Below are 23,191 nucleotides of genomic sequence, written 5' to 3' on the forward strand. Positions count from 1 at the left end.
CTTTGCGTTGCTTAGGTTTGTTCAATTTGTCATTGGCTCTGTTGTAAATCGGAGGACCAATTATCACCGCAAACCATCCGACCAGTTCCTTCTCCTGTCATCCATTCCCGGCCATAGCCTGTAGTTTCTTATCCTTTGTTTCAGTTGGACCGTAGTCATACTTCTATACATTCAAGCCATGTGCGGTAACTTTGACTAGGCACTGCCGTTTAGGCATAGCGTAGAGGCGCGGTTTTTAAATTTGAGACATCCGTTTTTTAACCGGTCGCCCCATGTTTTTTGCCACAGGGAACCCTGCTATTGGATAGAACGATATGGTGACACTTGCATGCTGCAGTGCTTCTGAGTGGCTGGCACGAAGTGATAATTTACCTATTTTATAATTTGAGGATTCCCGACTGAACTTGGGTTCCTGCTGCAGTTTATTGGACCGACGGTGTTTCCGGTGAGAGCGTCGTTAAATCTATTTGCTACTTTTTCTCCTGATATATTTTAGTTTGACCGACTCTATTAGATCTTAAACTACTTACTCCTGTTTAATCGGTGCTTGCTAAAGATGTAAAAAACTGAAATCTTTAATTGCATCACTTACATCGAAGTAAACAGGATAACAGCATTTATTTCTTTATCCATCCCTCGTCCATTTCTATCTATCTGACTCGGATCTTTTTGCAAGTTTTGTATGCCCTTTGTGTGCTATGTTCTATCCAAAGGCCACTGTCCACTCTTATGAAAAATTTGTAAGTTTTACCCTAGACCAATTGACTCACTATAATTAAAGTGTGCTTCACAATGCTGCGAATGTGCGCTCTTCGTGTTGTTTCTTGACGTCATTCTATGACCTTTATGAGTCGCTTACGTCTTGCATTTGTCAATTTTTTCTGTCTAGATAGTAAAAATATAACTGGTGAGGGACCATAAGATTTTGGGGAGGGGTCTATTTATGAGCTTTAAGATTTTCTTCTTCAATAATATACTACGTTCTAAATTATACCAATCAAAATAATCACTATGACCATCTACAGTAACCCGATTATATATCATGACTTTGGGATAGCCTTATTTACAAGAGGTTCAATACGTTGTTTTGCCGTGTGAGTCCGACAGGTTATGCAACACCTTACCTGCTTTTTCGTATCACACTTGGAAAAAAATAGTAACGTCAACATAACACCACATGGCATTTTATGCAAAATACAATTTTGCATACGGTCATGCCTTAAGAACCCAGTTTTGACGTTCAGTGAGAGCACTAATGCTGGTCCCCCCTGGAGAACCGCTCTGCGATCCACAGCTAATTCGTTGTATATGCTCCATTTCACCAGAACTTCTACCGGAACGCCCTTTTCTTTGCTTAGCTAGCCATATTGAATAGGCTAATTTTTTTATTGATGGACTTTGAATAGTCCCTTCATCATCCGCTCTATCGCTAGTTCGAACGTTTGATTATGTCCACGTGAGGTCAATAGATCAGCAAATTGGTAACCTTACTAAAACAATAGTTGACGGTTTCTTTTTTCGTATTTCACAAGTTCGAGATACATTCGTTAAAGCCCATTTGTGCAAGACCTGTCTTTGAAAATGTCATTTTCAGTGACCCACGATTTGTGTGGATTATTGCGTTGGTCATTGCATAAATGTAATAATCGAGCATTCTGCAGGTTACAATTGTTAACAAACAGTCTATTTGAAGCTTGCATTTAAAATCTTATTATTGGCTTTGCCCTCCATAGGCTTTTATATGACTCTTAGTATTTGTAACTCTGTGAGGGGATTGTGGCTGGAATAAGCTTTGTCTCTTTTCTTGAGATATATTTTTACGGGTCACGACGGTCAACCAGACAGCTGAAATCATATGACAGCGTTTCAGTCTCCTTATTGACAATTTGAAAGTTGATCGTTTTCTTCTTTTTGTTTACCTTGTCGGACACCAATCCATCCAGTCTTGGTTTCCCCTGTGTAGTAGCATATTTATAATGATGGTCGGTCCTTATTGAGAAGCTTTGACAGAACGGCGTTGGTCCATCGTGTTGCATGTGACCTCTATGTCGAAGTGTGCGGAAATCCCTATTTTCGCTCTAATTCCTGCATACAGCTCCATATAGGGCTTTCGCTTTCGTTTCTATCAGCTGTTTTTATCCAAAACATCCTAAACGGAATCGAACGCCATTTTTGCGCGGGGTTAAGCAGCCACGCTTTCAGTTCTGCCTTTTTTGTCGTCGCTTGACTGATACCTTCTGTCGCATAGTGCTGTTCTCTGCTTGGCATGCTAAATCTATGGCGTTCGTCTCGTCCTTAGTACGGCACGTACTTTACGGGTCGTGTTCAGTTATCGCGCCCTCGTTGTCTTCGTAAATTTCCAATACGTGTCTGATTTAACAAAGTGTTATGTTATTGAGGCCATCCTCTTATGGTTGGCTTTCTGGGGCCACGGTCAAACTGGAGAATCAGTTTATACCTAAGCGTGATTGTTTCCTAGCAGTTATATGCACAGATCTTCGTCCACTAATTTACGCACTCTCTAGGTTCCTTGACATCGCTTTAATTCTTTTACAACCTGTTTAGAACAATACTTCTGAAATATTTCTGCGGTATCTGTATTACAGCGCTTCTATTGGTTATTTCAATATGGAGCAGTATTCTTCAGATGCTGGGCCCATTCGGTCACCGGTAACTATGTAAAATGTAGTATTGATACGGAGCGTGGAGTGAGCACTATTGAGCACTGACCTGACATTTCTAGTCGTCTCCTAGGGGTTTAGATCCGACAAGTCATTGATTAAAGCATAATCGGGCCAAGCGTTGCAGAAGACTGTGGCAATCGTTTTTATGGCTCATTATCCATGGAATGTCAATCGTTTACATCACCGCTACTTTCTCTGCAGTGTGTGCGGATCCACTTGTTGGAATAATTTTTATTCAGCACTTCTATGGCATCCTCTATGTTGTATGTGGTCTAATCGTGCGTTGTTGTTGTGACAGATGTTAATAAAGCAACAATCATAGAACAATGATTGAGCATTGCTTTGCTCGAATCGATAACGTAGCACGTGACCCGGGTCATTAAGGGTGCTCCTTGAACTGACTACTTCCTGTAACAAATATGTATGCATATATTATTAAAAAACAAGACTTGCAGGGGAAACCGGAGCAACGCCGCAGTTCACTTCAATTCAGGAAAGTTTCATGCCGGTATACGTATACAATTCTGGCCACCCAGAACCTTTTGTCGGCTTAGTGAAGTCTCGGTATCATTGTTATCAGACTCCCTTAGGCCTGCCCCGGTTACACTAAGATTGCGCGATAACGATGATCATTATGGATAATAATGGTCTATCTCACAAAGGTAGCGGAACTTAATAATAAGTTATCATAAAGGGACGTCCGTCAACAAGCATACCCCCAAGAAGACATTTCCTGTTCAAAATGAAGCTAGCGCAGGTTTTCTGCCAACCGCTTGCTGGGAGGCAACGGCAGAAGTTCTAGGGGGAAGGCGGGATTGATAGACGCAGAGGCCCAGAAATTGACTCGGTTAAATTCTTTGTGGGCTTTTGTCGTCGGCCTGCTTCGAGGGTTGCACATGGTTGAAAACAGTATAAAGTTTAGGAACATCAATACTCAGCTTGATATGGTTCATTGTTCTTAACACATTCCCTCTATCCGATATTATACTCCGATTCGTTTATTCACGATCAGCCCGAGCTCATTTTGAGCGTTCGCAGGGTGGACGGATCCTCACTTGGTAAGGGCGACTATTTATCGAGCTCATGAAAAAATATTATACATCAACAAATGCTCTGTATGGATATGACAACATCTTGAATTGGAAATAATATAACAAAATCGTCCGTTATATTTTTCAAACTTAGCAGAGTGTTTTCCACGGTAGAGAAATCCCATGCGAAGCTGTTGTGGCTATTCAGCGTCCTTGCAACAAATGAAACTTGGATAGGCTTATATAACTGCTTATTGGTGAGTTTACACTGATGCGTGCTTATAATAACTGAAATCGAAATATTGGGGTTTGTTTTACTAAGATTTTCTTCAGAAGAATATGATATAGTTGAATATCGGAAAAGAACTGATATCTTCGATTGATCATAAGATTGATATTGTTCAGCGAAAATGGATAATTTTTTTGAAAGCTACTTACTTCAGTTGATTTTGTAACAGCGATAGTTATGTTTCTGAGAATAGTTAAGATAGAACGAAATCGCTTGTGTTTGTTATCGAGGAAGAATAAATGTGTTTACGGTTTATTCAAGACTGTAAAAAAATGACGCTCTATTTGCCGTAAAAATTTGTCACTTAAGCCCCTTAAGTAACCCAAGCACTTGCGTGTTTTCTAGGTCAAATGTGTGCGTTTTACGATTTTCCATACACGACCAAAGGGTCGCACACGTTCAATGGCCGTTGACCCACGTTGGATCAGGACACATTGATGCGTCGAATAATAATCATCATATGATCTCTCTCAGCTGAGCGCAACCTAAAGGAGGACAAAAGTTACGAGACAATCCATTGAATTCAACAGATGTATCATTCCTTTCAGTCTATACTGGTCAAATAGGTAGTTTCACTCGTGAGCATTCATCTTTCCCGCTACGACATTTCCATAAAGCACCAATGATGGCTGTCGTATCTAAGTGCCTGTTGAACGCGTACTGTAGATTTAAGCGGGTTCACACAATGAAATCATTGCTATAATATTGTTAGTTATCTATAACGTATAATTATATTCGCAATGTTAGCTTGTAATATTGTTGCAGGCTTCTTTGAAGCATCCCCTTTAGAGAGTAACAGTATCAGAAGCTAGATGAAAATTCTCATCTGTCGCAGTTTGTCAAGCAGTATTTGACTGGTTCGAGTAAATGGCGAAGGGCACTCGGCATGCTTACCAACTAGTTAAATCCTATATGTTCTGAACACTACCTCGAGAGCTATTCCTTGAGTCACTTGAGTTTATATCGGGTTCAATTGCGCGTTCAGTCAGATTCCTTCCTCGAAGCGCGTACAGAGACTGCTAAATAAGTTACCTTCCACAATTCGTTTTGATATACGTTGGTCTGAGGGAAAAAAAAATGGTAGAATACTCTACGTTATAGCGAGGCTGTTTGTTTGCGGCTGTGAGCAAATACTGCCGTGAGGAGCTTGAAGTTTTTTACACATAGAACTGTTTAGTTTTTCTAGGTAGGCGACGTTCACAACAGAATTCTTGCGTCCGACCAGGCCAATAAACTAGTCCTTCTATATTCTTTTCTCTAGCTTCAGAAAGTAGCTAGCTGTCTTGAAGCCGCAGGACATGTCTCTAGTGCGTGTATAGGTGGGAAGCTGAGCTAATTGACGTTACCCTCTTTATTTAGAATATATTGAAATATTTCTCTACTGTTCTTCAGATTCTTCACGCTCTGCTTCATTGACGTGAGTGAACAAATGTGATGTAACAGGGAGCCTAAAATTAACAGCAAGCGGTTTCTTAGACTTGTTGACAACGAAGGATGCCACAGTTCGAAAGCTAGAAGGGCTGACAAAAACGGTGAGCGAGAACGGGATCTTCGGAAAGGTCATTCTACCAGATATTCATCTGGTCATCAAAAATAGTCTATCATTTCTGTCAAGCGTTTCTGTCGAAGTATTGCTGTGTATATTTTTGTCTCCACGAAGTATTCTTGTCGCCGCATCTTCATATTGGGATAACACTTATATGTTGATTATGATCGGCGACCATGTCTACACTAGCTAATAGAGAAAGGACTGCTACCAAACATAAGCTCGCTTTTTACGTTTCGACGGGTGACCCATTATGAAGACCGCTCGAAAATTAGATAAGCAAAAATCATTATTCAATAAAACGACGAAGACACAACGAGATATTTTGTACTTACAAAACTTGAAGGCAACGTTAACCTATGTTTGACATTCGGAATTATGCTAATACATCGAGATAAGGTATAATCCTTATTTTTTTATCGGTAATCCCGTAAACAACTGCTATTCGAAGCTAAAGTAAGTAAAAGAAGCTATGAATGATTGTTAGGGTTTATGAGTTTGCAAAGTCAAGAGCAATTGGTTTCCCACTCCAACTTGCGTATGGGTAAAACTGTATTAGGTATTCTAACGTACTGTCTGTATTAATAAAAGCCGAACGAATCGCGAGTCGCATGTTTTCCCGTGACATGTTGATTTTTGGGCTCTCCTATTGATTTACCTTTTTTCGTTTCTTTCTCTTATTCTTTTGTTTCGTTTCTCATTCCGTCTTCTTTTTTAACTCAACTCACTAACATTGAAGCTTAATAGGAAGAAAGCCTTTTTTATCTAGCGACGCGCCATTCTTTTTAAATAGCTCCAAACCATGTTCTCTGACATAGCCGATAATGAATGCTCGAACGGTAAACGATAAAAACATGAAGATATTGGAAAACAGATTTCTTCGTACTTTTCCCTCGTGACACCTTTTCGCGCAGAGCGTACGAGAGGGTACGACCCGACAAAGGCACTGACGGAATTTGAAGCGTCACTGAATCGGTATTGTACCCTCCACCGTATAACTCACTTGAATAATAACAACAACAATGCCTATTAAATACAGACTTGTGTTATGTTGTATTGTAATGTGCTTACTTCAGTTTGCCCCGGAATTTCACTGTTACATTTGAGCTGCTTCTGCTGGAAAGCTGGTTTTCTGAATCCGAACGCGTATATCGAAGGAACGTTTCTGAAAACTGCTTATTTGAAGAACGTTTATTCAGCATAGACAGCCAGTCTACCAGGTGGTGCGGAGGTACCCAAATTACAGCGACCTTCAATTTAGATAGCGGTGTAAAAAAAACGCGACTTCCGATACATCAAACGATAATTAGAGTCATGTTTCTACTCGTATTGTTCTTTTATGTATGTTGTAAAAACCATTCGTAATTAGCTATAAAATGCAATGCAAGATTAGGCTGTTACAGGCGAATCCGACGGACACTGATATTGAATAACCTTTGAGTTAGTTGGGCTAGAATGATTATTCTTCAATATGGGTTGGAAGTACTTCACCGCATTTTCTTGCACATAAATCGCAGCTTCTCTTGCGCCGTTCGGTAGAATTTATGTTTTCCGTGACGAAACTCTTCAGTCGAACCTGAGTACGTTCATAGTTCTGGCAAGTAACAACGTCATCGCTAAACTCAGCATCTGATCGATGTGACGGTCTGTTGAAAAGTCAGCCATAGCGCGAATTCCGTACATTAGAGTTGGCGGCAATCGATGAACAAATTGATCATTAGAGTGTCTCGTTCGCGTTTTCACTTCGCGTAGCTCAATGGTGAGGCTATCTATTGCATCATTGCCAGAGTATGTTGATGAAAGTAGCTCTCCTGGCCTTATCTGGCTTTGTGCCAAATGTATAAAACTGTACATAGTCAATGTGCATCGTTGAGCCGTTGTGTTACATCAACCGTTTTCCAATTGGCACGATTCGAAATTTAAAGAAGCGTATGCAAAAATCTCTAAATTTCTCCATCAAGGCCTAATATTCCTTAAACGATTTTCGCGGGGAACATTTATCTGTCACGCAACTGCTTTGCAACGTACTTGATAGCTTTCAAAAAGATTTTTTATGCAAGTAAATAAACCCTGACGTATTTAAGCGGGTTTGTTATCTTCTACCAACTTTTATAATTTTTCTTTTTTATCACGTAGAAACGTGTACGCCTCACCCGAAGCATGGTCGCGCCTCGGCGTTGAGCGGCAATCGTGGAAGTGACATAAAGCAGTCAAATTCTGAACAAAATAGGTTAGTGAACGTGCGAATTTTGTTAAGATGCCCAAAAGGTCTCAGGGCTTTTACACTATTAAGTTACTGATCGTTGTCGTTGTACGTCCTATCGAATAGCATGCTCTAGTTGTGTCAGCACACGTCGACGCTTGATCTTTTCGGACTGAAACGACGAGAAGCGATCCCGTTCGTGCAGAACGTAGAGGAAGAAAACGCCGCTTCATGGGATGCACATACGAATTACGATGTATTGGGGCGCTGCGTTAGTTACTACTCGTCCAAAGATTCTCCTATGGTTTCGGCTAAGAGATGTATGGCTATCGCTATGCTGACAATGACAACCACCCGAAATACCGTGCGAGACGGAACGTCATCATTTACGAATAAATAAACCGCACAGCTTATCTCTGCGAGTCGAAAAGCGCATAACCGTCTTCAATGAAATTGAAGTTTTCGATCGAAGTAGCTATAGTTCTCGTTGATAGTTGATGCACACTCGTCGGAACGGCTTTTTTCTGAACTGTAACTCACGGAGTACTTAATTATTCTTTATGTTCTTGATAATTCCTCCCAATCTGGTTACAGGTTTAGCAAAGAGACATACATTTAAAGCGGTTGGTTTACAACGGGCAGCGGTGCTTCTTGGATATTGTTCGATGTTTGTATAAATATAGACATTGGTAATACTCGACTGATTTTACACTAATTAACAGCGAACGATAAATGGATTGTTTTTGTCGTCTTAGTAAGTTTGCTAGTAGTCCAAGCGGTTTGGTTTTCGTAGCTATTCGCGCGTTTCGTCTCTGTTTCGTCGCTATTATCGCGGCTGCTAGCGCAATCACCATCGATGATTACAATACGATACAGCCTTCACCAGCAACACTCGTTTGCTGCTGTGTGACTGTTGTTCCATGTTGCTGAACGAGCGGATAAACTCTGTACAAATGAACAACATGTACAGATAAACATTTCGATTGTGCTCTATTTAAGCAACGGGGTATAAGTGCAGTTATTGAAACACACACACATACAATGGGTCTTACCGACGGCAACGGCAGCGATGGAGGGAATTTTACCTCCGATATCAGTGCTAGGCGTTTCAACAGACAGATGGCTGCTCCTGCCGACACGAAGGGAACCTAGGCTGCAACGTATGCCTAAAATTGGCAGGCACATTGATTATCCACTGCGCCAAAACTACGATGTGTTTTTCTCGGAGAAGCGCCAACTGACTCTAAATACCTGAGAGCCGTTGAAAGTACAGTTAGAGCATATTTGTTATTATTTCGACAATTCAATTCAATAGACGCGTTCTGGCGAGCGGTGTTGTTATCCACGGTGAAGTAGAAAATAGATTTACTATTACTGGCAACAGAAACGCAGTAATTTCAGTTAACAGTGAAATTACGGAGACAACTCCCGACAAATCAACAGACAGAGGATGAAGACAAGGACTAACAAAATGTCGTTCACAACTGCTGGAGAAATTGCTATACGGACATCAAGCCCAAGACAAATTGCGCTTTTTTGTTTAGCACCCTATGACATCCGCTTGAACTGTCTTTAATTCGACTACCGGCATCGCTTAGCCCTTCTGGACAATCGCTGCCTACGGGAAAACAGGGCTAGAAAGGGAAAAGCAACCCTGTATGAATTGCATAGCTGAGATTACTCCTGATATATTTATGATAGAAGATAGAGAACTCGTATCGCTATAAAATACACAATATCTAAACGATCGTGCGATCGCAAAGGTTTATTTATGATAAAATGACCAATTAATCAAACAGTTGTTTTATTCCAAATATTCGTCATAATGTAGAACATCGCATACAGGCCAATTCTATCCCGTCTGACTAGTGAACGCAGATTCACGGGGCCGCTATCGCCGTCGTCGACACTGTGGCACAGCTTGCGTGCATAATATAGGACCTAGAGTTCTACTAGTGCTGAACGACAGAGGCGCTAAAGAAATACAAGCTCTGAACAACATGTCCTTGCGTTTTTGGGTTTATTAGAAAAGCGAAAGAAGGAAAGAGCCGCCTCACCGTGCGAACGCAGCCATCTTGAATAACTGACAACTCTTGTAAGAAACCTAGGTTGTAGTGTATTAAACGGAAATCTAACCTTTAGCAGCATGGATCGCCGTAGCATAATAGGATATGAAAATATACGACGAACATTACCTTAGCCTTTCTGTAACATGCATTTTAACATTGAACGCTGGAAAATCATTTACCGCTGTTACATCGCTGCCAAAATCCGCCAAAAGAAATAATTCCACCGTCGCTGTTGGGGTCCAATCGCGGCGGCACTGTCCACCGTGAAATAGGTGAAAAATTGCAGAAGTGTTCGCTTTTACGTGAACCCGCCTTCGCATACGCGTCATGCTTAGAGAACGCGTGACTTTCTGAAATTATCGAGTTTAAACGGACGTAGCAAAAATGATTATGAATTTTAGATGGTCGATATTTGATTTTCCAACTAACCGTCTAACAAACAAAGATACTAAATTAATGGCGGCTGCCTTTAAACTATGGCTTGACAATGATTGCCAAACAGGCCTCTCACCGACATAGCTTAAGTGTGCATTCACCTTTTAATAGATAGATATGCATCCCATCACGCACACATCACTATGGCACACCTTCTCTAGATGATGCCTCAACGGCGCGCCCCTGGCGAACATTGCAACCTCATCAGACTTAGCACTTGATGCAAACTGACATTAAAAAAATTAATTGATCCGTAGCCTTATTTCATGTGGCATTAAATTGTACGACGCGAAAGAGCCAGCCACCTATTACTACTTATTCCAGCAATGTCTAAAGGGGGAGACCTCGTTTGGCTTAGTCGTCAACCGTCAGTGCTCGAGAAGCGTACTTATATCACACGCATAAAAACAGGCCAACTAGTATTGTGTTTGAACAAAAGCAAACTATATCAACAATAGCAGCAGCGTCGAGGAAAATGAAAACAAATATATATATATATTATTGACAAACAAAGGTACGTTCAGCTCTTATTATAGCAACTGCAGATGCATCGCTGGAGCCTCGTCGTTATTGCCATTGTGATAAAAACTTCCTGGGTTCTTTCTTGTCGGTATTAGCATCACCGTAAACGTAACTGCAATAGCTGGCGTTACTCGCGTGATTCTTGCTGAAGCTGAGCGTTTTCAACGTTCTTCATTCTACTGCTGGCAACAATGTCGCCGTTGGTGGTATTACAGGCCGTATCCTATGTAATGAATTCGTTGCTAATGTTACTACCGTCACTGAAACTGCGTATTTTGGATAAAGCATTTGGACCAGGTCATTGGGCGTCGAATTTTAACCCGTAGTCCCTGCTGGTGTCCCAAATGAGCCATCGCGTATCCAGTTAGCCTTTGATTCGCCCAATTTATATGATCACAGTCTAATTTTTGCTCATGCACAAGACTGAAACTCCGTTTATGTACCTAAAAAAATCGTTAGCTTCCTGCTGCCATCGTCGTTCTTGTCGCTGTTCAATGCACAATGACTTGAGCTCGCGTACGGAAACGACTGCTGAAACCGGCTGCTTAGTATAATTCTCTAGCAATGGGTTATTGTTTTGATTAATGCTTGGAGTGCTGTTCAGCCTGCGACGACAATTGCTTGAGCGTTCCTTTAGGCTTTGACTAGCGTCGGAATAACCCTAGTATTACCTTCTAGCGATTGTTGTTGGTCGATCCGTTTACGAGACGCTCGCTTGCTGCATAAGTTACATCGTCAGAGACGAATTGGGCCACTTTAGTGACCCTAGCTCGTTTATTTGATGCTTAACGATGGGTTCTAATAGGGCAACCCAACTCGTCAAAGGATAAATAGGCAACGAGAGCGCTGGCAATGCCCCACCGCTGCTATCGATGCTCAAGGAACTAGGTGGAGGACAACAAAGACAATTTTATATTATGTCTTACTTCGTTACTAGGCTTATCACATTCTCTCTCTCCCTCCCTCCTCTCTCTCTCTTGTCTTCCTTTTTCTCGAGTAGTCTCTATTTATGCGTATTAAGATTTTCGCAGAAAATTGAGAAACCCGTGCATGACTCTGCAAGCCTGAAGAATTTGATCTCAATCCTGCTCGTCAGAGATCAAATTCTTTATTTACTACGCCGCTGACGACAACTGTTAATATTTTAATCACAAAGCCCAGAAATGAGGGAAGTTCTGCACGAACCACCGCTACCGCAGCTGGCGACAACCTTTTCTCTGAAAAATAAACTTGACAGCAGAGCGGGTTCCAACGTCCGAGACGGTCAACAACAACAACACAGGCTCGAGCAAAGCACTTCTTTCTTCACACCGCCTAAACAACTAAAAAAGATGCTTCCTCAAGCGTTCTCTATTGCTTCTTTACCGCACCGTGATCTAGAACTATTGTTCAATTGGAGTGTCGATATCTACGTTCAAGTCGGAACGTCACTATGTTTCTATATTTTTTAAACAGAGACAGCGATAGTTTCTCTATGTATATTTATCGAGACTCTATAAATATTAGTCGATATAAGACCCATCTTACTGGCAAATCTAACTCATATTTAAAGATTCGTTCTCGACGGTATTGAACTTTCCGATACGCGCAAACAGGTGCGATGTCGTACAGATAATCGAAAAAAATAATTTCTAAAGATCCACCCATGATTGAAAACAAAGATTTAAACGAATATATCAATGACTAAAATAATGTGTTTCCTTAATCTTAGTTATAAACTACTGTTCATATTAACGCCGAATTTGTTTTTTGTAATACAATGCCTATGGTGCCGTCATTGAGTGTGACGGCTAGTACCGCGATCCGAAACACGACGTGATAAAAATATCACATCAACGAAAATGTAACGCAACCCTGGCTAACATCGACTGTGACTATAATTGAAGGTCGGTTGACCTACATTTATATTTATATGTAGGCTGCACCTAACTGTGTTAAATCGACGTGAACGGCTCTTCACGGAACAGGGCCGTGCGATGGGGTATCTCAAGAAAGAACTCGACGGCGACAACGAACCGCGAGGTCGATCTCTGCGAAGCCGTTCCGGGGTCTTCAACCGCAGAATGGCGAAAATTACATCTAAAGTGTCCTGAGGCGTGCAAGAAATCTTCTGTTTTTTCGTATGTCTTTGAACGCGATGACAAACGCGTTCTGGTCCGGCAGATAGCTGGGCTCCATCATAATATGCTGAAGCTCATAAAAAAGCGTTTGGAAGATTACAACAAGGGCGAACATTTTTATTAAATTAAAAGGACTACGCCAACAACAACAGCAACAGCATTTTACGGTATGTCCTTTATTAGTTAACTAGTTAGCTTTTTATGAGGGATAAAATGAGACCTCCATTTAGACAACTGCATCACAGCAACGGAAAAGCTTGAGAAGCTGGAATCGCTGAGGCCAGATTTCCAAAAACCAGAATTCCAGAACAACGCGCTTCGTACGGCGGAATAAAGGAGAGCGTAATTAAGGGAAGGTTCTGGCATAGGGACAGTAAGAAGTGGAGCAGAGATAGTGGGAAAAACAGTTGAGAATGTAGTAGTATTATGGTAGTAATGCATATTTATTGACCTGTCCTTAAAACTGCTTTAAAGATATTACTCACTTATACAGCAGTGCGCGGTTATTGACCCTATATAAAAACAGTCGATTTTTTGTAATCAGTTTATAGACTTATCAGTTTAAAATTGCTCTATCTTTCAGCAATGCTCCAGCTGCTTAAAAATTGGGGTTGAATATCGCCACTGGCCTTCTAGGCAAGATTCCATAGAATATTTCCATATATGTATCCGGTAACAGCATCTTCACCTACGCATTGATATATTCCATTTACTACGTGTGTCAAACACTAATATTTGTCAGTAGTTCGTGTGATACATATGGCTGGCTAGATCTACCCGGGAGCGTCGTACTAGACATAGGTAACTGGGTCTCGCTCTCCACATTGGACATTGAGATCTACGTCCAGCTTGACCTACTGATGACTATTTGGCTTTTGAAATTCAACTGATGACACCTCGCCCATCCAAGTCTCATGTCATCTTTAAGCTCTAAACTCGTCACCGTATATTTCGATCTGCAGACGCGCAGCTAATTGTGGAAACAATCATGATCTTGCACAATCCTTGGAAGCTATATTGCATTTTCTGGTCGACCTCGAGAAATGAATATAATTATTCGCCCAATTTCTATGAAAGAAGTTACAAGTAAAAGATAACTTTGTTCTTTCGACTCAAGTTTAGAGGAAAATCGATAACGGTTACTTTTATTTATTATTATTTATCTATTGATGGAACACATTGTGGTAAACCTAAACGCAATTGAATAGGATGTACGCGAACGAATTACCTGTTAAAAAGTTCAAAGCTCGTCGTGATTTTCTGTTTCTCTGCCGTCGGGCGACTAGAAACAGTAGCCGCGAGAAACGACGTGGCTTCAGGGGCTATACTGACCGAGTTCTCTGTGCGAGATAGACGAAGACGTATAATAGCAATATATTCTAGACTTATTAGTGACGTTTCTTCGGCAGGCGCTGTTTTTCCCATTACGGCTCGACTTCAACAACAGCTGTTTTCAGAGTTCCCGGACGGCCGGCTTTACCGGACGTCAGAGAGTCATGTAATCTACTAAGTGCGTTCAGATAGGTTGAACGGTCTTTGCCCCTTTGACGATACTCAAGTAATCTAAGCTGGAGAGTACGCTTGTCGTTTCCGTCAAGGGATTTTACTAAAATGTTGTTAAGGCAAATTTGTTCTTCAAATGCACTCCTCTTTAACGTCCTATACGATATGTACGAACATTTTTTTCGGTGTTGTAAAAAACGCAACGGCGACAAATGGGCGGCTTCGGCAAAATCGCACTGCAGGAAATTAAACATGAAGCGTAGTTGCAGCACCGATGTTGGGACCACTTAGGTAATAATTGTACACTACTCTATCAGCTACGTCAACTCTATCCATTTATATGTTCGACTTTAATTAGATGTAAACAGACTCCAACTCTAACTGTTTATCTTTTTTATATATTCAGTTTATTAGAGGCGGGGTAGTTCTATTTTTATCTAGGTAAATGTAAAATGAAGCCCGCAGCCATTATTTACGTGTAAATCTTCTACTCTATAGCAATGGAGGAAAACGCTTGTTCCAATAGGACTCTGCTGATAAACACTCTTTAAAATTCCTTACTGTATTGCGCACCTATTTTTCCAAGCATTTGTGCCAACTTCATGGGATCTGAATACATATCGGCGGTCTATTTTAACGAAGCAACAAAAGATTGCTTCTACGATTAATTTAAATTTTGTTTAACTAAAAAACTGCTCTTGAAGGGTCGTTATCAGTGCATTTGCATTAGGAACTTTGAAATATATATGGTGAGCTCGATATATATATATATATATATCCTTTTTTCTCCTTTCAATAGACTTGGGGATAAAGCTTATTTGATTCCACTTTCGCTTTGAGTACCACTGCGTAGTATGTTATTAATCGGAGTCAAGCCGTTAAATTGTTTACAGACGGTCTGATTCGAAGTATCTTGGCAGGAAGCCGTATTGTTTCTCCGAAATAGACACTGAAGCTGCTAGTAGTGCGAAGAAATCGGAGATGTTATTAGTCAGAAAATAGAAAAAGTAGAGCTTCCGACAGGCTTGCAGTTTTCCGTAATTGTCCCTGTACGTTATTTGACACAACATATTTTTCTAGGGTTACCAGGAATGGATAAGTGAAATCGCAGACATGCCATATCTGCTCATGTTAGGATTCGTCAGACGTAAGGCAAACACGTGGCTAATTTAGCCTCATTAGTTAGTAGGAGTGGCAATCGGAGCATCGTTAGGCGCAAACGCGAATGAATTTAGCCAAAAAATCTCAAGTGCCGAGCTTTCAACATAAACGCTCAGGTCCTAGGATCTATGTATGAGTTAACCCGCACAGGACGACAGCAATCATCGTATTTCAGCACATAGGGACGACTATTGAAAACGTATTTCAATCAGATTTATAATAAATATGTGTAATTTAAAACGTAAGTAATTTCGGCTGCAGATAATGGACTGAGCTTTGCCGCATATTGTCTCATTTTCTCAGAGACGTCATTTTCTTTTCTTCCACGATCCTTTTTTCAGGTAGCTGCTACTACCTCTCGCGCCTTTACAAGTAAGGTACAGTTTCATATAGGCGAGCGACGCTAGGCACATCCTGGCTCTTGCGTGCTTTTGCTTGACTCAGATAACAACAGAACCTGCCCAGGTCAAGCTACCTTCGACCAAAGACGAACACCTACCCATATATGCGATCTGCGGGAATATGCTAACATTTAAAGTTTCAAGAAGGGCATAAGGTGCTGGCGCTGCATTTCAAATATTGGCAGAGCACAAGGCGGCCGGGCTGTTGAACGATGTCTGCTAACTACTGTGTATTGGAAGACTGCCACCTGCTGTTTAACAGATTCACTGTTCCGTTTTGTAAAGAGAGAGCAAATGAGAACTCTGTTATCGTTGCGTCGAAGTGAGGATTAGAATGTTGGCTCACTAACGGCTGATGGGAAGAAATCCGAGTAGAGAGTAGGAAAAGGCGGGAAAGAATGTTATCATACTCAAGGGCGGACGGAACGGGTAGGCGGACCAGTGGGGCAAACGACTGAGCAAGGCGGAATCTAAACGCTGTCGTTGCTTCCCCTGCGGAAAAGTTAAGTCGGTAGCTCAAATTGTAAGGGTGTGAAAGTGCTCTCCATCAGTGCTTAAAAGGGATCGTTATGGTCTTCGCGTGCACCTCTACCCGATGAATCTTACTTCTGTTTAACGGGCGGCAGGTCTAGTGCTCCATTTTCTCGTAACGAATCGAAGCTGACGTGCTGTCTCTTGTCTCTATTGTTAGGACTGACCTTGTAAGGTCTTGGCCTGCCGAAATAAGAGAACGCTTTTTTATCAACATTTGAGAAGAAGTTTTTTTTGGAAAAACTGTTCTATTTTGCCTATTTAATGAGACACTATCGAATTTACCTATGGCGATCGTTTAGGTAATAGATGCTTCTGAGGTACACCAGTGATCATTGAATTACTGCAGAGGTAATTCTAGTCTGCCTCAGTGGCCAGTTTTTTTGCAGGAATGTAGAAGTGGAAACTGACAGTCCTATTAGAGTTTTTTTTTTTTACTGCAAACGCAAGATTGAATAATATGATCTGTTTCTTTGATTACGTAAATGGTCGTTTGGATTTTGGCTGTAGGAGTTCGAGGTTGGCAAAGTACGCCTGTACGCGTCTTATAGCAGTAATACAACAACGCCGTCGTAGTTTAATTTATGCATGTTAGTTCATAGCATCAAGGACACCGATTATTTTTATTCTAGGCATATGGACAGTGGCACATATTTAATGGCTTATGGGAAACATTTTAATACTTTTTGCTAGAATCTTTTTGAGCACTGCTACGGAAACTATGAGATACGTATTATTTGCCTTATGAGCGCGTAATCTTTATATTGGTCTCTCCTGGCCTTTAGGTGTTATCTCAAACCTGGTTCACGCAACTTCAATTTTTTATCTCATGCTAGTTAATGATACGAAGTAGCTTTTTTAGAGTTCTTAAGGCACCGAATGCATCCATAACTAATACCTGTCGCTACTAGCAGGCCTGCCTCAGATCTGGGTCAATTTACAGTCCCTAAAATGATGTTCGCAGTTCATAATTTTGATTATCAAATTATAACTAAACGATGAGAAGCAGCCAAGGGTTTTCCAAATGTAAAATAATTCCTATCAGAATCGTAAAGATTATGATAAAAACTCCGTTTAACAGTACCTCACCTTGTGATCGCTAATAGTTGCACGGTAATTTTTGAAAATAAAATTAAGAAAAAATTATGTGACAATAACAATTATATAATATTTGGGTAAACCAGCAAGGCTAAGAAGCGTCGTTCTCAGTTTATGGGTAATGGCCGCAGTTGTAACTTTGGGCTTATATACACAGACTTCTGAGCGACTTCTGCAAGAGTATTTTGTCATGCGAATACGCGGTTAGTACGGAATGACGATGATCATAAGAGTCAAGGAGTTTTCGATGGATCAGGCCAAGCGGACAGGCTGAATACTAGAAGTTAGCTCATAAAGAACGCGGATCGACTGTACTCAAGTAGTATCATAGTCAAAGGACCTCAGTGTATTTTATGCTTCATCATATCAAAACTGAATACGGTCGACAGATGAATATAACAGTATCAGTAATGTTTTATATTTAATAATTTTAAGGTCAGAAAAACAAAGAGCTACATCGAGCGATAGAAAAGTACGTAGATATAATGATCGTAACCGTTGTTCATGTACACAAAAACACAGGTTAGAGGTTACAAAGCGTTACATATTGGGCAGCTAGGAAAGTTAACCTAAATCGCTTGATGGAAAGTGGGTCGCAAATAATAAATTTCATTATTCGCTACAAGACTCTTTTGATAGACTCATATGAAATGAAAAATTTCGAAGAAATCTATCTTCCTATTTAAATAATATGTTTGTATACAGACAATAGTTCGACCCCTCCGATTCGTACTTTTTGCTTGTGTCTCTAGTCAGTAAGCCACCCTCGACACTAAAGCACCGTCATCACAGAGCTAAGTATGAATGTACGACAGATGATCCGTAAATCGCTCAGGCCTTCCGACGAAAATGATCGAACGCAGTTAACGCTCACCGACTGGCGAAGCTTTTCCTATGATTAAAAAAGCTAGCTTACAAACTGGGTGCCATCACTTTCTTTTAAAAAGTCTTAACCTCTCACTATCACCTTTTTCCTATATCACTAGCCACTGTATATCATCATAGGAAAGAAAAATTACCAGTACTGAATCTGGACACTTACATCTATATCGAAGGCGGGAAAGAGTGTCCTAAACATCATATCAACAGATTTCGAAGAGAAAAAAGATAAAATTGGCTAAGCAAACCTGAAGTCGTATGGCAATGCCTACGTCGAATTGTTGCCTTCACCAGCCTTTGCGGCAGCACCCGGCAAACATCCATAGCCAGCGCTATTTCCCTATCATTATTGCATCTACCCATCTAGTCATGCCTAGGACATAAAATCCGCCTTGCGGCTTTGGTTACGGCGCACCAAAATTCCGGCCGTAGCGCTACCTAATCTCTATCGCTATTGACGATAAATAAATCGCAACGCCTGGATATTTTCTGCTTACGAAGATACGAATATTTCTATTTCTACTGCTGTGCAGTACGCACCGGAAAACGGACTATATATGTACATGTCCATACTCTTTATTATACCTTGTTGATACGGTCTGCAGGCGAAGCATGTTGACCATATAAAACGTGCAAAAAACGGCATAAATAATTACATAGATGTTTTAGGAATTATCTAGTATGATGGGTTTACAGGACGCACGGTGTAGGGATCTGACAAAACCTTTGCTCTCCAATGGAACCTTAATCCGTTCTTGTTTCAGTGCAACAGATCACTGTTAAAGAGTTGCCTCTGTCTCAAGCATAAGTGTTTAGTATCAATTAGAGAGAGAGATTTTTCATTTTTAGTAGGAAATTACGATGCAGGTAGGTTCATGTCGTGGCGTGTGTAACTAATGCGCACTCTTCCGAGTGCTATACCATGGCAAGCCATTAACATGCAGAGAATGCTAGTATATTCATTCACAAATAATCATTGACAAATGGTATTGGTATGTTGGAGAAGTTTTCACTAGCATGAACCACACTGGTTAACGCTATGCCGATGAAGTAATCCCAAAAACTCGAGGCTGTGAAGCACAGCGCGGGTAGCCAAACAAATTTAAGAACAGATGTCGCGCATATCACTTTATGACCAACTCTGATAAAGAAAATAACCTACTTCACTTATCAGGATACTCGATCAAATGCCAACGCATAAATTACTACAGGATCTTTTTGATTCAGGGAAATCTAAACAACATGCTCTAGTAGTTAAAGTATTAGATAACGTTCCAGGACGCGGTTTGATTAATTTCATAAATATTTTAATTACAATATTTCCTAAAAATATTCTAGCAATAAGTCACATTGATATCGTTGATAAGTGGTATAATCTTATTGAGTACGTGTGTTATTGTGTTCGGGGGGCAACCCTCATCCCTTTCACATAGTTTTGTTATTTTTTATCGATCGATGAAAATTAAAGGTTCAAGCCTAACAGATGTCTACTTTTATGACGTTTATCCCTTAATACTGCACATGTTTGATTCATCGGGTCATCAATAATATTGTTGGACTGTAGAGGTGACAATTGTTCTCCAAACAACAATGTTTCTACAATGTTACTGGGAAGTACGGTCGCTTGCAATAAGATTTTTGAATAGTACTTTCAAAATTTCCTAGCTTATTTGCTTCACGGACATAATAATCCATAATCTGATCATTAAAACTCATTTATTTCTACGTTGATATCAAGCCATCAAATAACTACCATATAATAATGACGCGTTACGATGTCTATAGCATAAACAATAAGCTATTTAGATTTGGGTTGCGTACCGCCTTGACAATGTAAACAAACTATCGTTTATGTCAGTAAAGTCCAAAAATTCTTTTTCGTGCAGAAAGAAACTGAGAGAAAAAGGATTTCCCACCTATGCAGCTCTCGAAGGTATCCCCTGTTACATCTTTTTTTTTTACACCTCTGGAAAGCAGACAAAGATAGAGGCTGTTTGTAGGAAACAGAAGCTGTCTTGCTACGAAGACAAAAACCCGCTCTGTCTTCCAGTCGCATGCTTCAATGTAAGCCGCAGATGATTCGGATCAATGTACTTGTATTTGATATGGGTCTAACTCAGGAGCCCTTTGCAATGATTTAAAAACTGATTAAACCCAAATAGAACTTGGGTATGAGTCACCGATGGTATAAGAAAGGACTATATAAGATCGTTTTCTGGAGAGGTGGCTGAATAGTTGAACACAGCATTAAACCTAACGTACCTAAACGGATAGTTCGAAAAAAGTGGAGATCGAGACGAGAACACGTCTCAGAATTTGACTAGGAAAAAAGAAAAAAAAAAAAACAGAGATGGATCCCCATACATATACTATCGAATTTGCAGTTATCGTACTTCGGCATATACATCCAATCGCTCTATGATTGTAAATGTGCGGGTTCGACTTCTTATTGCGCTCTTCCTATAGCGTGTTCGTTGGTTTTAGGGTCGTGGCCGTAAGCTTTGTTGTGAATATCCGCCAATGCTACGCAGCATTGGTGGATATTCACAACAAGCATAGCCGAACGATTACCTATTCGAATTGTCAAGTTGAATCCTCAAAAATGACCTTATAAGCTGGAAGATTTCTCGCTGGCAACGTTTGCGCCAAACTATCCACGCTTATTTATACGAGAGCGTCTATAAGAATCGGGATTTTGTCACTATTAGGGTATAGGACCACATCATTTGGGCAGTTATAGGCCAACTGCAGATTCTAACATTGTGCTTCGAAATACATTCGTTGGGTAACAAGTAACAGGCAAATACGTCTAAGCAAAGATGTCGAGGTCTTATCTCGAACGACGTTGGATGTGGAAAGCTGTATGATTATATTTGCAATGTAAATTTCTACTCACTTCACTAGGTAATTGCTATAGCGATGGTGTAGCTGCTAACCGTAGATTACAAAGTGGAGGGACATTGAACGAGTCGTGTAATCCTCACGAAAGAGCTTCACTAACCCAAACATGCCGATCTTTCTCGATAACTGACATGCTTGACTATTGAGATATGTAGCGAATCTCTAATCTTCAAGAAATTTTTGCTAAAACGACGCGTTGTCTATTCGAGGAGCATCCAAAAGTATCGAAATGAAGATACATATCTGATATATTATGTAGTTCGCTGACGGTACCAGAGGCAGAGGTTCCTGATTCTTTCAGCCACGAACTTGTTTTTCCGAAACACAACGGTACTTCTTGAACTTCAATGCGTGCGCCTTAGTTTTCCCCTGAACAAATAGCCTGTTACATATGCAGTCACATATAGCTAGCCTTTTCAGTTATGAAAGTTCCATTAGCTAAATTTTGTTTCTCGAATTAGAACGAATCGGCTATATAATATGATAATGCCCCTAATATATATTGATCATTCGCTAGCTTCCTGTACCCTGTTTCCATCGTACTCGTCATCATCTTCCTATGCTACCTAAATAAATCTCCTATGCTACCTCCGGTTCAATTCCCCCGCACTCGCTCCTTCTCGTTCGGTCTATCGTAGCTTTTCATCACTGCCAACGTATAAACAAGTATAATACGTACTCTGATGCATTTAATGGTGATCTATTAAGTGTTGACATTGTTTATACAACGAGAACAGGTAGGAAGTAGCCGAACGGAAGACAACGCGCGCTCCTTTTCTGTTTGATGACCAATGCATCTAGTCCCAGAATAAAACGATTATACGATCCGACACGCACAGTTCGAAGCCACTCCTTCAAGGTGCACGTACACACTGCTATCTGCGCATAAGATAGCACACAAACGGAAAAGTTCTGCCTTCAAAACAATCCGCAGCTGCAGACCGAGGTCGAAGCCGTCCGTCCATCAAAAAAGTACTACTTACCCTATGCTAGCATGATTCGGTTGAAAAGGTCGCGGCTGTTCGCCTGGATTGTGCTAGATTGGTGTACTCTGGTGTAATTGAGAAACGCAGACCTGATTGAATGGGGCGGCTTCATTGAGAGTGGCACGGCTGTTGTAGCTGCCGATGCCGCTATCGGGACGACATGCGGCTCTCAAGAGCGTCTAAGTCTTCATCAGAGTCCATCCTGTCACATTCCCTTTTGCCCCCTAATCTTACGAAAAAGACGCTCGTATACCGCAGCATAGGACGCTTTAGGTCCTTCGTTGCTGGTCGGCTGGTTAGAGAAAGAAAATGGTAAGTGGGCTTAAGCGGATGCTACTAGTTTGCCGCTGTCTACACCCATAGCTGTGCAGCTGACCCAACTCAACCATACAGAACTAAACAAGACCACTAAGCTAAGGCAGATACCCGTTACCTGCTAGCACACATACAATACAATTAGATTGCTTTACCGTACCAGCGCTGGCGGCGACTGCCTCCGGCGTCACCAACCGCTTCGTTTGAGACCTCTCCTCCCAGACGGCTGTCAGCTCCTCGCGTTATCCGAGACTTCCTGTTGTTCTCTTTCCGTTCTCGCCGCCTTCCGACGGAACAGACCATACCATACGATGCTAGGCACGTCACGTTCGACGTGAAAGGGTTACAAGGTAGTGAAACGATTCGCGTGACAGTAGTGTGGGTGTGGACTATTGTAGGCCGAGTTGACCCGGGGAGGGCATTGCTGGAGCTACGAGACAACTGTAAGGGTCGAAGCAACTATCGTAGATAGAGACAAGTAAATACAGAATCTCAATTAAGTGCGCTGAGCCTATCC

General features: G+C 41.0%; 1 long non-coding RNA gene across 1 annotated transcript; it reads right to left on the reverse strand.

Annotated features, from left to right (window-relative positions):
* Window positions 1–574: 574 nt before the first annotated feature.
* Window positions 575–23,103, reverse strand: LOC147756878 (uncharacterized). The gene is made up of 2 exons (XR_015323326.1): window positions 22,053–23,103; window positions 575–3,092 (listed from the first exon to the last, which is right to left on the reverse strand). It is a non-coding gene; the product is annotated as an uncharacterized LOC147756878 (long non-coding RNA).
* Between the last annotated feature and the right edge of the window lie 88 nt (window positions 23,104–23,191).

The sequence above is a fragment of the Varroa destructor genome, unplaced genomic scaffold, assembly GCF_002443255.2.
Source record: "Varroa destructor unplaced genomic scaffold, Vdes_3.0 BEIS01000003.1, whole genome shotgun sequence".
NCBI lineage: Eukaryota > Metazoa > Arthropoda > Arachnida > Mesostigmata > Varroidae > Varroa > Varroa destructor.